General features: G+C 43.9%; 1 protein-coding gene across 1 annotated transcript in view; it reads left to right on the top strand.

Annotated features, from left to right (window-relative positions):
* The first annotated feature begins 10,044 nt into the window (after positions 1-10,044).
* The window catches only part of LOC110524793 (serine/threonine-protein kinase Nek7), a 160,252-nt gene continuing 154,517 nt past the window's right edge, over positions 10,045-15,779 (top strand). The window contains exon 1 of the mRNA XM_036978762.1: positions 10,045-10,316. The gene's annotated coding sequence lies outside the window, so the exon portion shown is untranslated. The remainder of the gene's footprint in view (positions 10,317-15,779) is intronic.

Raw genomic sequence — 15,779 nt, 5'->3', positions numbered from 1 at the left:
ACAAGTCCAAGCCTAAACCTCACTCACTGGGGTGCTGGTCGTGCTGTTTTTCCTGGCCCGGGCGGTGGACGGTTTACACTAGCGAGCAGCAGGAAGTGGGATTGCAACATAACACAAACAAACAGTGTCAGCCATCTTGGATTCAGGAGATTCTGGACATCATCACAGCATCCTGCTGACTGACAAGAATGTGAAGAGATGGAGGTTTGTGACTGGAATGCTTCTTATCGGAACCATTAGTGAGTGTTACAGGAGTCTGCTGAGGGGAGGACGGCTCATAATAATGATCGGAACGGAGCAAATGGAACGGCATCAACCATGTGTTTGATGTATTTAAAACCGTTCCACTGATTCCGCTCCAGTCATTACTACGAGCCCGTCCTCCCCAATTAAGGTGCCACCAATCAATCAATCAAACAAATGTATTTATAAAACCGTTTTTGCATAAGCAGATGTCACAAAGTGTTGTACAGAAACCCAACCTAGAACCCTAAACAGCAAGCAATGCAGACGTAGAAGCACGGTGGCTCGGAAAAACTCCCTAGAAAGGCAGAACCCTAGAGAGGAACCAGGCTTTGAGGCGTGGCCAGTCCTCTTCTGGCTGTGCCAGGTGGAGATTATAAGAGCACATAGCCGTTAAGACCAGATTGTTCTTCAAGATGTTCAGACGCTCATAGACGACCAGCAGGATCAAATAATCATCACAGTGGTTGTAGAGGGTCCAACAGGTCAGCACCTCAGGAGTCAATGTCAATTTGCTTTTCATAGCTGAGCATTCAGAGGTCGAGACAGCAGATGTTTTAGAGAGAGAGAGACAGTCGAAAACAAGATCTGGGACATCTTTCATTAGTGCCAAATGCAGTTACTTAATGGACTCAACAATTTCACAATATTTCCCAACACTGTTCAGCTGCCATGTCACTTCCTTTTATAATGGTAATCACTATGAAAGGAAGTGATCACGGCTTCCTTACTTTAGATATTGATTGATTGTGAGAAAGAGCAGCAGAGGGAAGGGAGGTTTTGTTCATATTATTGGAACACGGCCATGTGATGTCACTAAAGTTCACACCAGGAGCAGAAAGGTGAGCACATCTCTCAGGTAGTACAGGACAGGACATGGAGCAGAGAGGATGTCAGGTGACCACATCTCTCAGGTAGTACAGTACAGGACATGGAGCAGAGAGGATGTCAGGTGACCACATCTCTCAGGTAGTACAGTACAGGACATGGAGCAGAGAGGATGTCAGGTGACCACATCTCTCAGGTAGTACAGGACAGGACATGGAGCAGAGAGGATGTCAGGTGACCACATCTCTCAGGTAGTACAGTACAGGACATGGAGCAGAGAGGATGTCAGGTGACCACATCTCTCAGGTAGTACAGTACAGGACATGGAGCAGAGAGGATGTCAGGTGAGCACATCTCTCAGGTAGTACAGTACAGGACATGGAGCAGAGAGGATGTCAGGTGACCACATCTCTCAGGTAGTACAGTACAGGACATGGAGCAGAGAGGATGTCAGGTGAGCACATCTCTCAGGTAGTACAGTACAGGACATGGAGCAGAGAGGATGTCAGGTGAGCACATCTCTCAGGTAGTACAGTACAGGACATGGAGCAGAGAGGATGTCAGGTGACCACATCTCTCAGGTAGTACAGTACAGGACATGGAGCAGAGAGGATGTCAGGTGACCACATCTCTCAGGTAGTACAGGACAGGACATGGAGCAGAGAGTATGTCAGGTGACCACATCTCTCAGGTAGTACAGTACAGGACATGGAGCAGAGAGGATGTCAGGTGACCACATCTCTCAGGTAGTACAGTACAGGACATGGAGCAGAGAGGATGTCAGGTGACCACATCTCTCAGGTAGTACAGTACAGGACATGGAGCAGAGAGGATGTCAGGTGAGCACATCTCTCAGGTAGTACAGGACTGGACATGGAGCAGAGAGGATGTCAGGTGAGCACATCTCTCAGGTAGTACAGGACAGGACATGGAGCAGAGAGGATGTCAGGTGACCACATCTCTCAGGTAGTACAGTACAGGACATGGAGCAGAGAGGATGTCAGGTGACCACATCTCTCAGGTAGTACAGTACAGGACATGGAGATGGGAATGGATCCCTGTGGGCGATCACACACGAACGCAAGCAATCACGCACACACACGTGACCACATGTTGCTCTAACAGGGTGTCAGTTCAACGTAACCACATGTTGCTCTAACAGGGTGTCAGTTCAATGTGACCACATGTTGCTCTAACAGGGTGTCAGTTCAATGTGACCACATGTTGCTCTAACAGGGTGTCAGTTCAACGTGACCACATGTTGCTCTAACAGGGTGTCAGTTCAACGTGACCACATGTTGCTCTAACAGGGTGTCAGTTCAATGTGACCACATGTTGCTCTAACAGGGTGTCAGTTCAACGTGACCACATGTTGCTCTAACAGGGTGTCAGTTCAATGTGACCACATGTTGCACTAACAGGGTGTCAGTTCAACGTGACCACATGTTGCTCTAACAGGGTGTCAGTTCAACGTGACCACATGTTGCTCTAACAGGGTGTCAGTTCAATGTGACCACATGTTGCACTAACAGGGTGTCAGTTCAACGTGACCACATGTTGCTCTAACAGGGTGTCAGTTCAACGTGACCACATGTTGCTCTAACAGGGTGTCAGTTCAACGTGACCACATGTTGCTCTAACAGGGTGTCAGTTCAACGTGACCACATGTTGCTCTAACAGGGTGTCAGTTCAACGTGACCACATGTTGCACTAACAGGGTGTCAGTTCAATGTGACCACATGTTGCACTAACAGGGTGTCAGTTCAATGTGACCACATGTTGCACTAACAGGGTGTCAGTTCAACGTGACCACATGTTGCTCTAACAGGGTGTCAGTTCAATGTGACCACATGTTGCACTAACAGGGTGTCAGTTCAATGTGACCACATGTTGCACTAACAGGGTGTCAGTTCAATGTGACCACATGTTGCACTAACAGGGTGTCAGTTCAACGTGACCACATGTTGCACTAACAGGGTGTCAGTTCAATGTGACCACATGTTGCACTAACAGGGTGTCAGTTCAACGTGACCACATGTTGCACTAACAGGGTGTCAGTTCAATGTGACCACATGTTGCACTAACAGGGTGTCAGTTCAATGTGACCACATGTTGCACTAACAGGGTGTCAGTTCAATGTGTGTTCTAGTTCTGCCCCAGTGTTCGCCAGGTGTGCATTTCACCCACACACACACACACACACACACACACACACACACACACACACACACACACACACACACACACACACGTGGATGTCAGAGAGATGACGATCTTGACAAGACACGACTCAACCTAATGCCCTGAAGGCTGCTAAGACACAGTAGTGACGGGGGAGAGGAGAGTGTGTTGGGGGAGGAACGCGGGAGAGGGAAGACGGGTCTGCCATGTGTGGGGTGATGCAGAACAGGTGGACAGATACGGGTTGACACTAAAAGGAGTGACACACACACACACACATACATACAAAACGTTCTGCTGCGGGTTACGAGGATAAGTCCATGTTACACGTATTGTCCTTCTCATCGTTATGAGGCGTCTCTCCTGTGCCTCAATTATACAGAGGTTTTTCCCTCCAGCTCAAATGAAACTTTATCTCTCTCTCTGTTTCTAACAGTGTATTATTCAGTATTTACATTCAGTTGGTTTGTGAAGCCTTACATCTAAACCTTGAACACACAATGATCAGGGATACTGACTGTGTGTTGCAATTATACTTTGAAGATGAGCAGAGTGCAAACATCACACACATTGCCTGCCAGTTCATCTTGCTCTCAATAAATAACACAACGTACATACTTTCCAGTGGCGTTGAGCTGGCTGCATGGATACAGCAGGCCTCACTGACACTCTCTCTTCTTCTCCCCTCCTCCCCTCTTCTTTCCTCCTCTCCTCTTCTCCTCTTCTACTCTTCTCTCCTCTTCTCCCCTCCCCTTCTCTCCCCTCCTCTCTCATAATCTCCTCTCCTCTCCCCTCCTCTCCTCCTCTCCCCTCCTCTCCTCTTCTCCCCTCCCCTCCTCTCCTCTTCTCCTCTCCTTTTCCATCCTCTCCTCTTCTCCCCTCTCCTCTTCTCCCCTCTCCTCCTCTCCTCTTCTTCCCTCCTCTCCTCATCTCCCCTCCCCTCCTCTCCTCTTCTCCCCTCCCCTCCTCTTCTCCCCTCCTCTCCTCTTCTCCCCTCCCCCCTCTCCTCTTCTCCCCTCCCCTCCTCTCCTCTTCTTTCCCATCCTCTTCTCCTCCCCTCCCCTCCTCTCCCCTCCCCTCCTCTTCTCCCCTCTCCTCCTCTCCTTTCCCATCCTCTTCTCCCCTCCCCTCCTCTTCTCCCTTCCCCTCCTCTCCTTTCCCATCCTCTCCTCTCCTCTTTCCCCTCCTCTTCTCCCCTCCTCTCCTCTCCTCTTCTCCCTTCCTCTCCTCTTCTCCCCTCCTCTCCTCTCCTCTCCTCTTCTCCCCTCCTCTCCTCTCCTCTTCTCCCCTCCTCTCCTCTTCTCCCCTCCTCTCCTCTTCTCCCCTCCTCTCCTCTCCTCTTCTCCTTTCCTCTCCTCTCCTCTTCTCCCCTCCTCTCCTCTTCTCCCCTCCTCTCCTCTTCTCCCCTCCTCTCCTCTTCTCCCCTCCCCTCCTTTCCTCTCCTCTTCTCCCCTCCTCTCCTCTCCTCTTCTCCCTTCCTCTCCTCTTCTCCCCTCCTCTCCTCTCCTCTCCTCTTCTCCCCTCCTCTCCTCTTCTCCCCTCCTCTCCTCTTCTCCCCTCCTCTCCTCTTCTCCCTTCCTCTCCTCTTCTCCCCTCCTCTCCTCTTCTCCCCTCCTCTCCTCTCCTCTTCTCCCCTCCTCTCCTCTTCTCCCCTCCTCTCCTCTTCTCCCCTCCTTTTCTCCTCTATTCATACCCCTTGACATATTCCACATTTGGTGATGTTACAGCCTGAATTCAAAATGTTTTAAATTGTTTCGTTTTTTACCCATTTCCACACAATAACCATAATGAAAAAGTGAAAACATGTTTTTAAAAATGTTTGCAAATGTATTGAAAATTAAATATCTAATTTACATAAGTATTCACACCCCTGAGTCAATACATGTTAGAATCATCTCTAAGAGCTTTGTACATCTGGACTGTACAATATTTGCACATTATTATTTTTTTAAATTATTATTCAAGCTCTGTCAAGTTGGTTGTTGATCATTGCTAGACAGTCTTGTCATTGATTTTAAAGCCAATTACTAGGCCACTCAGGAACATTCAATGCAGTCTTGTTAAGCAACTCCAGCATATATTTGGCCTGTTTAGGTTATTGTCCTGCTGAAAGGTGAATTTGTCTCCCAGTGTCTGTTGGAAAGCAGACTGAACCAGGTTTTCCTCTCGGATTTTGCCTGTGCTTAGCTCTATTGCGTTTATTTTCATCCTAAAAAACTCCCTCGCCCTTGCCGATGACAAGCATACCCATAACATGATGCAGCCACCAACATGCTAGAAAATATGAAGAGTGATACTCAGTGATGTGTTGTGTTGGACTTGCCACAAACATAACACTTTTTATTTAGGACATAAAGTAAATTTCTTTGCCTAATTTTTTGCAGTTTTACTTTCAGTGCCTTGTTGCAAACAGGATGGATGTTTTTGGAATATTTGTATTCTGTACAGACTTCCTTCTTTTCACTCTGTCATTTAGGTTAGTATTGTGGAGTAACTGCAATGTTGTTTATCCATCCTCAGTTCTCCCATATCGCAGTCGTTAAACTCTGTAACTGTTTTAAAGTCACCATTGTCCGCATGGTGAAATCCCTGAGAGGTTCCCTTCCTCTCCGGCAACTGAGTTAGGAATTTTGCAGTGACTGGGTGTATTGATACACCATCCAAAGTGCAATTAATAACTTCACCATGCTCAAAGGGATATTCAATGTCTGCTTTTTTTTTGGAAAACCTTCCTGTCTTTGTGGTTGAGTCTGTGTTTGAAATTCACTGCTCGACTGATAGGTACAGAGACTAGGTATTCATTCAAAAATCGTGTTAAACACTTTTATTGCACATGCACTTTATTATGTGACTTGTTAAGCAAATATTTACTTCTGAACTTATTTAGGCTTGCCATAACAAAGGGGTCAAATACTTATTGACTCCAGACATTTCAGCTGAATTCTTTTATTAATTAGTAAAAATGTAAAAAAAAAACAACATAATTCCACTTTGACATTATGGGGTGTTGGTGTAGGCCAGTGACACCAAATCTCAATTTAATCAATATAAAATTCAGGCTGCAACACAACAAAATGTGGACAACGTCAAGGGGTGTGAATACCTTCTGAAGGCACTGTAATGTAATGAACAGATGATTTATAGTGGTTTATACTTAATACTCTGTAAAAACACATTGTGAATAGATTTAAAAATGTGTTAAAAAATAAACTGGTAATTTAACATAACAAAACAAATGAACACAAAATGTTGTCAAAAAAATATATCATTTGAAATTATGTTTAAATAGAGATAATGTTCAAGGATTTTATATAATATTAAACATCGTACAATTTTATGAAATACTTGTTTTAATGCAATATATTTGACCACATTTGTGTATGTGTTCATTGTGCATTGATGACAATGTAAATCATTTATAGTTTTAATTATGAATGTGACCACATCTAGAACACTTCCGATGGCTAGTTACCTTTGTATGATATACACTTTAAAATGGCAAAGACTTAAAAATGATGACAATCTGTGGTAAATTAATATGGTACCAAATACAACAACATGCTTGGATAATAATGTGAAATGTTTATTTGTATTCATTGTTTTAATCAGAAAATAATGTACTGTAATTAGACAAATAAATCACACCAACATCATCTGCCCAAAGATCAATGCAACTCATCTATTTTCCCAAAACCATAGCCAATCAACAAACAATATGATGTGTCAGATGATCAATATATTTAGTAGATTTTCCAAACAGAAATTGTTCCAATATTACATATACAGCGTACTGTCTATACCAAATTGTTCTGCTTTTATCTTTGAAAAAAAGGTGAGACTAGGATATATCTGAAAATAACTGATTATAGCAAAAAAATCTTTAGTTTGAAACCAAATATAGGCACCAAATGTAATAAATAAACAGCACTAAAAACATTTGACCATGTCACCTTTTAATCTGAGTAATTTTGTTTTCATGAATTAAGGAAATACTCAATTTCTTTATCAAATGTTTACGTTTGTCATTGGTTTAATGCAGATCAACGGTGTAACCACTTTTAGAACAATGGAAATCCAACACTATTATTAAACAGATTTCACCGTTAGAAACAGCCAGGCGTAGTGCGGTGTGTGTGTTGAACCATGAGGATCAACTCCCCTCGCTGCCTGATGAATCACGTTTCATCCAACCATCTAATTATTCCCTCAGAAACCTGAAATGTGAAGATACAAAAGAGCGTCCCTATCTGTCACTGAGCGCCATTGATCTTATTGGAACAAAATGTGGGTGCAGAGGAAACCCAATATAACTCCATACCATTGAATTCCACACAGTATTATTCACCAACAGAATTGACAGGTTTCCCTGAGACGTTCCTTTTAATCTTCAACTGTTGTTCAAGAAGAGAAAAAAAAAAAACGACATTCCAGGCTTTTCCCCTTTTTCCATATTTGCGAGGAGGTTAACAACAAGGCTATTGAAGTAGGGAGAAAAAAAATACTATTCCATATAACTGGTTGATTATTAACATTGAGAAGTGGAAGACGTATGTGGTGTGTTACAGGTGTATGCTGTGTATTACAGGTGTATGTGGTGTATTACAGGTGTATGCTGTGTATTACAGGTGTATGCTGTGTGTTACAGGTGTATGTGGTGTATTACAGGTGTATGCTGTGGGTTACAGGTGTATGTGGTGTATTACAGGTGTATGCTGTGTGTTACAGGTGTATGTGGTGTATTACAGGTGTATGAGGTGTATTACAGGTGTATGCGTTGTATTACAGGTGTATGTGGTGTATTACAGGTGTATGCATTGTATTGCAGGTGTTTGTGGTGTATTACAGGTGTATGCGTTGTATTGCAGGTGTTTGTGGTGTATTACAGGTGTATGCATTGTATTGCAGGTGTTTGTGGTGTATTACAGGTGTATGCATTGTATTGCAGGTGTTTGTGGTGTATTACAGGTGTATGTGGTGTATTGCAGGTGTTTGTGGTGTATTACAGGTGTTTGTGGTGTATTACAGGTGTATGTGGTGTATTACAGGTGTTTGTGGTGTATTACAGGTGTATGCGTTGTATTACAGGTGTATGCATTGTATTGCAGGTGTTTGTGGTGTATTACAGGTGTATGCGTTGTATTGCAGGTGTTTGTGGTGTATTACAGGTGTATGCATTGTATTACAGGTGTATGTGTTGTATTACAGGCGTATGCATTGTATTGCAGGTGTTTGTGGTGTATTACAGGTGTATGCTGTGTATTACAGGTGTATGTGGTGTATTACAGGTGTTTGTGGTGTATTACAGGTGTATGCACTGTATTACAGGTGTATGTGGTGTATTACAGGTGTATGCTGTGTATTACAGGTGTATGTGGTGTATTACAGGTGTTTGCGGTGTATTACAGGTGTATGCTGTGTATTACAGGTGTATGTGGTGTATTACAGGTGTATGCTGTGTATTACAGGTGTATGTGGTGTATTACAGGTGTATGCTGTGTATTACAGGTGTATGTGGTGTGTTACAGGTGTATGCGTTGTATTACAGGTGTATGTGGTGTATTACAGGTGTTTGCGGTGTATTACAGGTGTATGCTGTGTATTACAGGTGTATGTGGTGTATTACAGGTGTATGCTGTGTATTACAGGTGTATGTGGTGTATTACAGGTGTATGCTGTGTATTACAGGTGTATGTGGTGTATTACAGGTGTTTGTGGTGTATTACAGGTGTATGCGTTGTATTACAGGTGTATGTGGTGTATTACAGGTGTATGCGTTGTATTACAGGTGTATGTTCTGTATTACAGGTTTACGTGTTGTATTACAGGTGTTTGTGGTGTATTACAGGTGTATGTGGTGTATTACAGGTGTATGTGGTGTATTACAGGTGTACGTGTTGTATTACAGGTGTACGTGGTGTATTACAGGTGTATGCGCTGTATTACAGGTGTATGTGGTGTATTACAGGTGTACGTGTTGTATTACAGGTGTTTGTGGTGTATTACAGGTGTATGTGGTGTATTACAGGTGTATGTGGTGTATTACAGGTGTACGTGTTGTATTACAGGTGTATGTGGTGTATTACAGGTGTATGCGTTGTATTACAGGTGTATGTGGTGTATTACAGGTGTATGTGGTGTATTACAGGTGTACGTGTTGTATTACAGGTGTACGTGGTGTATTACAGGTGTATGTGGTGTATTACAGGTGTATGTGGTGTATTACAGGTGTATGTGGTGTATTACAGGTGTATGTGGTGTATTACAGGTGTACGTGTTGTATTACAGGTGTTTGTGGTGTATTACAGGTGTATGTGGTGTATTACAGGTGCATGTGGTGTATTACAGGTGTACGCGTTGTATTACAGGTGTATGTGGTGTATTACAGGTGTATGCACTGTGTGTGTGTGTGTGTGAGTGAGAGAGAGAGAGAGAGAGAGAGAGAGAGTATGTGCGTATGTCTCTAGTGATGGGACAGCTCAACCAGTTATTTCTGTAATGGTAAACATTAGGATAACATATAGGCTAGGTAGAGCTGTGTTAAGAGCAAATGTATGATATGAGCTCTAAACAGTTCTAGTTGGCCTGACCCACAGAGACTCTCGAAAGACCTGGATCTAATCTAGGAATAGAAGCAGGGCATCTTTGTGATGAGGGAGTTATAGTTTCACTGCCCAGGCTCAGATCAACTTTCAACTCTCTAAAGCCTAAATGACTGTTACATTTGAAGATCCCTTCCAAAAAAATATGTATATATATCCCCGCATCCCGCGGTATTTGACAGTTCCCCTCTATTGTTTGACATTTACCCCGCCCCTTCGCTCCGGGATTCCTGGGTTGTTGACATTACTGCCACGGGTCAGGAACAGTAAGGACCTGACGGACTCTTTCTGAACACGTAGCTACTACCTATTCAACTCATTTTACAATTAGAGTTCTTCTGTTTTTAGCGCACAGGGAAACTCGACTGCAGCACGACTTTGGATTTGGAAAAGTAAGCCCCAAAGCAAAGACAACCCGCCATCACCACCAGAAGACGGAAGGAAAAGTGAGGCTCCCACTTCCTGGTAAGAATGTAGAAGCAAAGCTAGTTCTGTCTCTGGCAGAAGTTTGTTAAACTAGCCAACTATATTGTTAGCTACTTTCCAGCGTCCATACCACATGTGCAACTTAGCTAGCTAGAAAGATAATATAATTTACGGGTAACTTGTAAATACGCTCCGGAAAGTTTTAGCAAACAGGACGAAAGCAGTGCTACTTGTTTCCATCGTGCTGTAGTTAGCTAACGGTAGCCCGTTAGCTATCCAGCTGTTTTCTAAAGTTTATCTTGCGAATTAGCGCGTTGCTATAGTCTCTACTGTCAACAGTTAGTTAGCTAGCTAGGTATGTTGTTTAATAATGTGCACAGCTAGCTACTAGTATAACGTTTTGTCGTCAGTTTAGCAGAAGTCGTGCAAATATTTTTTTTATTTTTCCAAACTTTTTTGTCAGCCTGTCCTGGATCTCAGTTTCGTTTCTCCAGTGTGAAATGAGAATGGAAATGTGGGGTGAATTCAGAATAGTGAACGTCAATATGCTGCGATGAATTAGCTGATTTGTAGCTAACTAATGTATTTCGAATACTAGCTGTGTCAAGTCAGTGTTCTTGATACCTACAATTCCGTACTGAGAAGAGGTTCTGGAATAGCTGCTCTCTGCAGACTTGTTTCCCAAATTGTTGAGTAGTTTATGGTGTGAAATCACAACTGTGAAGATTCTGTACATATTAACACAGTACCTTTTTTTAAAACTCTGACACTCAAGATGACACACATGCTTTGTCTACTCTAGACCCATATGGTAGAGGTTGAACTTGAGGTAATGTGGGCCTATTGCCACAGAACACCATATTGTGTCTTGTACTAGACTGATGCGCTCACCTCACAGCTCACGCTAACATTGTTTTCACAGCCCAATGTCTCTCAGCTCTGTACCATCAGTTGCCCAGAACAGAACACAGCCACAGATGATTCAGGAGTGACTGAGTTGACCTAGTTATTACTCAACCTCCTGTTGCCACATCCCCTCTCCATCAAAAACAAGAGAGAGAGAGAGAGAGTAGTCACTCTCACTCAGCTAGGTGATGGAGATGAGATCAGTGCCTGTCTCTCTGAAGTACAGTATCAAGGATCTAGTCAGGAACCTGATGGATGATCAGTCAATGGCAGCCAAAAGCTGGCTGCATCAAACAGGGCTGAGCGTCAACGGGTTGTAGCGTTTAGGCAGGGCCGCCTGCCAGTAACCTTGTTTTTGATTGCTGATGAGACGTGAATGGTTTTTGACAGCCTTTGGCGAAATGTCATGATTTGTTGCATTGTAAACTAGGTTATGCTTTTGTTGTTGTAGCATCTAGGCTATATGAGGCCTATCTCGGTTTGTCTCGTGTTTGACATTGTAACAGTTTACGTCATTGGAGTTATGGTCTTACATTATATCTGCTTTATCCAAATATGTGAAATCGAAATGTTATATATATAAAATGAAATGGCTACACTGCAGTCATCTTTGTGGAGAATTCTGTAAATCCACGTGTGTCGCCTCTAGTGTGGAAATGCCTTAGTTATTCGGCACATTGGAATTTACAAAATGTCTCAGTCCTTTGACAGTTTCCTGTTTGTAGCCGAGCAGCCAGGCTCCAGTATCGTATTCAAGATGGGATGTGACATTTGTCATCTGACCACTTTTACAGTCATCATGCCCCCGGGGATTTTTACAAAGAACCAAAAAAAAAGAGAACTATTTTTATATCTTAAAGCACGTTTGATGAGGAAGTCTCCCCAGGCTATTTTTTTGAGCTACATTAAATTCTTCCTTTTTGCATAATGTCAGAGTTTACCCCCCGGCTCTACAGAAAGGATAGATACTATGCCTAGGCTACAAGTGAAATGTTTGCTTCCTTTCTTGAACAGAATATTTATATTTATATATATTTTTAATTGACCAATCTTATTTTGTGCCAAAATTGGCCCCTCCAAAATTGCTTTTTTGTCTTATGAAGACCTTTTGGTGGGGTGCTGAGAGCAGGCTGTTTTTACCCCATCAAACAACTAGACTGTCAATATTTCACCTATCTGAGGAACAGGCTTGACTATCACCTCCGTTCTATATCTTATGAAGGTCACTGATGTTCACAGATTCAAATATCCTTCGAGGATGCCTTCCGGCTCCTGGTTTGATATGAAAGTTCTTCATTTTCTGAAACATTGATCCCTTTCTCATCAAGGTCTGCTGTGCTCTGAGGGAAAACTGACTACAAAGACATACAAAACAGTAAATTACTGACCTCCGACCCTGTGTAAAGTCTGAGCAGCAGTTGGTGGGCTCTTGGGTTAGCCCAGGCCATGACAACAAGGGCAGAGCGATATGGCCTAAAAATCATCTCTCTTTTCTTTCCAACTTATGGGCAATTCGCTATGTGTGTATATATATATTATTTATTATTTGATTGATTGATAAAAAAAAATATATATATATATATTTTTTTTCTCTGAATAATCTTTGTTGTGCAATTTTAAGGTCAAATACACTGCATTTCAAACAGTCAGGAATAATCTACTGAATTCAGGGTTTGTAAAATTATACCTAGGCTTCAATAAGCCTTCAACCATAAGACCCACTAATAATTTACTTATTTTATAAAAATAGGTTAACCTGCTTTTTTTGTTGTTGCAGTAATCACTGATCTGGTTTTCAGGTCTGTCTATGAAAAATACCCTGGTAGCAGGCATTCTAGAACAATAACACAGGTCTCATTAACAGTCTCAAGCACAAGCCCACGTGCTCGTGAGTAGCCAGCTAATCTTAATATTTAAAAGTCTAGCCAACTTGGATATATTTGCTTGCTAACCAGGTAGAACAGTTCAACTGTTATGAACACACCCTCCTGTCTGTCTCCAACAGTTTGAACAACATAGCCCATTCACATTTTTTTAGATGTTGAAGTCATTTTATAAAACACAGACTAAACAGCTAGCTCAAAATGCTGCTAGTGGTACCGCAAATGCCGCGTGAGTCAGAAACTAAGGATACATTTTCCAATCATGTTCATTGATGAAACTCCCGTTTTTAAGTATTGTTGGCTCTGTTCTACGTTTTGGGAGTTTTGAGACATAAAAAGGGCATTGTTAGAAAGATGAAGTTATCCTCTATTAAAGTAAAATTCATGTCTCAATGTGTTTCAGTGTCCATATGACTGATTTGTGTTGGACCAAACCTCAAATGCAAATTGCGAGTTGAAACTGCTTGTTGTCAGAGAGGAAGAGGTGATCTTTCCTATTTGTTGTTGTGAGTGGAAGGGGGAGGGGCTTGGTGTCTGCGAGTGGGAAGGTGTTCACAGCACAGAAGGGGGAGGGGCTTGGTGTCTGCGTGTGGGAAGGTGTTCCCAGCACAGAAGGGGGAGGGGCTTGGTGTCTGCGAGTGGGAAGGTGTTCCCAGCACAGAAGGGGGAGGGGCTTGGTGTCTGCGAGTGGGAAGGTGTTCCCAGCACAGAAGGGGGAGGGGCTTGGTGTCTGCGAGTGGGAAGGTGTTCACAGCACAGAAGGGGGAGGGGCTTGGTGTCTGCGAGTGGGAAGGTGTTCACAGCACAGAAGGCGCTAAGGAGACGAGACCAAAAAGACACAACTCTCGTTAAAAAAAATACAAACCTCAATTCTTGCAATATAGGCAATAAAACATAAATTCATCAAATTATTTTGATATATCGCCCAGCCTTAATGACAACACAATATCCACTCTTTACATCACTCCGAAGGGACTCACACAATGTCACACTGTTATTTAGTATTTTTCAGTTAAAAGCCCATCTACTTCTGTGTGACGATATTACAGTATTTAAAAAGATAACAGTTTATTTTAGCCTATTATATGATTACCAATATTGCCCCAAAGTAGACCCGATGAGGCTTTATTGAATGTTAATTAAGATACGATATTAGTACAATAGGGTTTTGCTAAATGATTAAGAACGTCTGGTTTTCTGACATTATTCTAAAATGTAACATCATTCTGGACAGCTGACTAAACCGTACAGTTTAGACAGGGAAGAGCACCCCGTAAATGTCTCTGCTCAGGCTCATATGAGTTTAGTATTTAACTCTCTTTCTAGATGAGATTTTATGGCTCACACACGAGCCAGTCCATAGACATACTGTGTATTTATGTTCTGACCCCGGGCAGCCCTGTGAGCGTGGCCCTAGCCCTGTGAGCGTGGCCCTAGCCCTGTGAGCGTGGCCCTAGCCCTGTGAGCGTGGCCCTAGCCCTGTCGTCAGAGCGGCAGCTAAAGCCAAGTTGACAGATTGTGAACTGTGCTGGAACAGATCGCTCAAAAGCACAAAGTTCCTTTTATTAGTTGTTGTGTAGTCCCCCTTCCTTCCACATCTCTTTAGATTATACCAAACACACATACTACAACTCCCCCAGGATATAGATTCACTTTCATGGAATAATTACAAGATGCTATGTGCCACTGTAAACAGTAGAGCAATGACAGCAACAGTATGCATTTGTCATGAGACGAGACAAAAGCAGAATGAATGTGCGCTCTTGCATTGCAGAAAGAGTGCAGTACATCATTTCAAATGGAGGAGTGTTGACTGTGTCGCTATGGGCGTTTGTTCCAACATCACCGCAAATTAGTCTTGAAGCTCTCACACAGGATTTACAGCAGGAAAGAGCATGTCGACTACAGCGTGTACATTTGTGTGACTGTCACACACACACAGACTGTCTGTCTCTGTTTCACTTCCTGCATTTGTGACCAGCATTGGAGCAGCCTTCGCTGGGTCTCAGGTCCTATGTCTCTGGTCCTGGGGTTCTGGAACCCTTGTCGAGGCATGGAGAGAGGATCCATAAGAACCCGACTATTCTGCCCTGCTGCCCTTAAACACCCCCTCTGCTCTTGGGGCTCTCCGTTAGCCAGGGCCCTCCTCTGGTCCTGGGACTCTCCGCTAGCTGGGGCCCCCCCTCTGGTCCTGGGGCTCTCCGCTAGCCGGGGCCCCCCTGCAGTGGGAGAGGAGAAGCTCAGACGGCCGTGTCCTGCCCTGCAGTGGAAGAGGAGGAGCTCAGACGGCGTGTCCTGCCCTGCAGTGGGAGAGGAGCTGCTGGGAGCTACAGAGAGCTTCAGGATGTAGCTGGCTGGGAGGGTGGGTGGGAGGCCATGTGGCTGAGGAGCTACAGAGAGCTTCAGGATGTAGCTGGGATGGAGGGAGGGTGGGAGGCCATGAGGCTGAGGAGCTGCTGGGTGCTACAGAGAGCTTCAGGATGTAGCTGGGATGGAGGGAGGGTGGGAGGCTGGCTGGGAGGGAGGGTGGGAGGCCATGAGGCTGAGGAGCTGCTGGGTGCTACAGAGAGCCTCAGGATGTAGCTGGGAGGCTGGCTGGGAGGGAGGGTGGGAGGCTGGCTGGGATGGAGGCTGGGAGGGAGGGAGGGTGGGATAGAGGGTGGGCTGTGGAAGCAGCCATGAGGCTGAGGAGCTGCTGGGAGCTACAGAGAGC

The sequence above is a fragment of the Oncorhynchus mykiss genome, chromosome 5 (genome assembly GCF_013265735.2).
Source record: "Oncorhynchus mykiss isolate Arlee chromosome 5, USDA_OmykA_1.1, whole genome shotgun sequence".
NCBI classification, from domain to species: domain Eukaryota; kingdom Metazoa; phylum Chordata; class Actinopteri; order Salmoniformes; family Salmonidae; genus Oncorhynchus; species Oncorhynchus mykiss.
The sequence above is the reverse complement of the archived record's forward strand: the minus strand, read 5'-3'. Positions and strand labels throughout refer to the sequence as shown.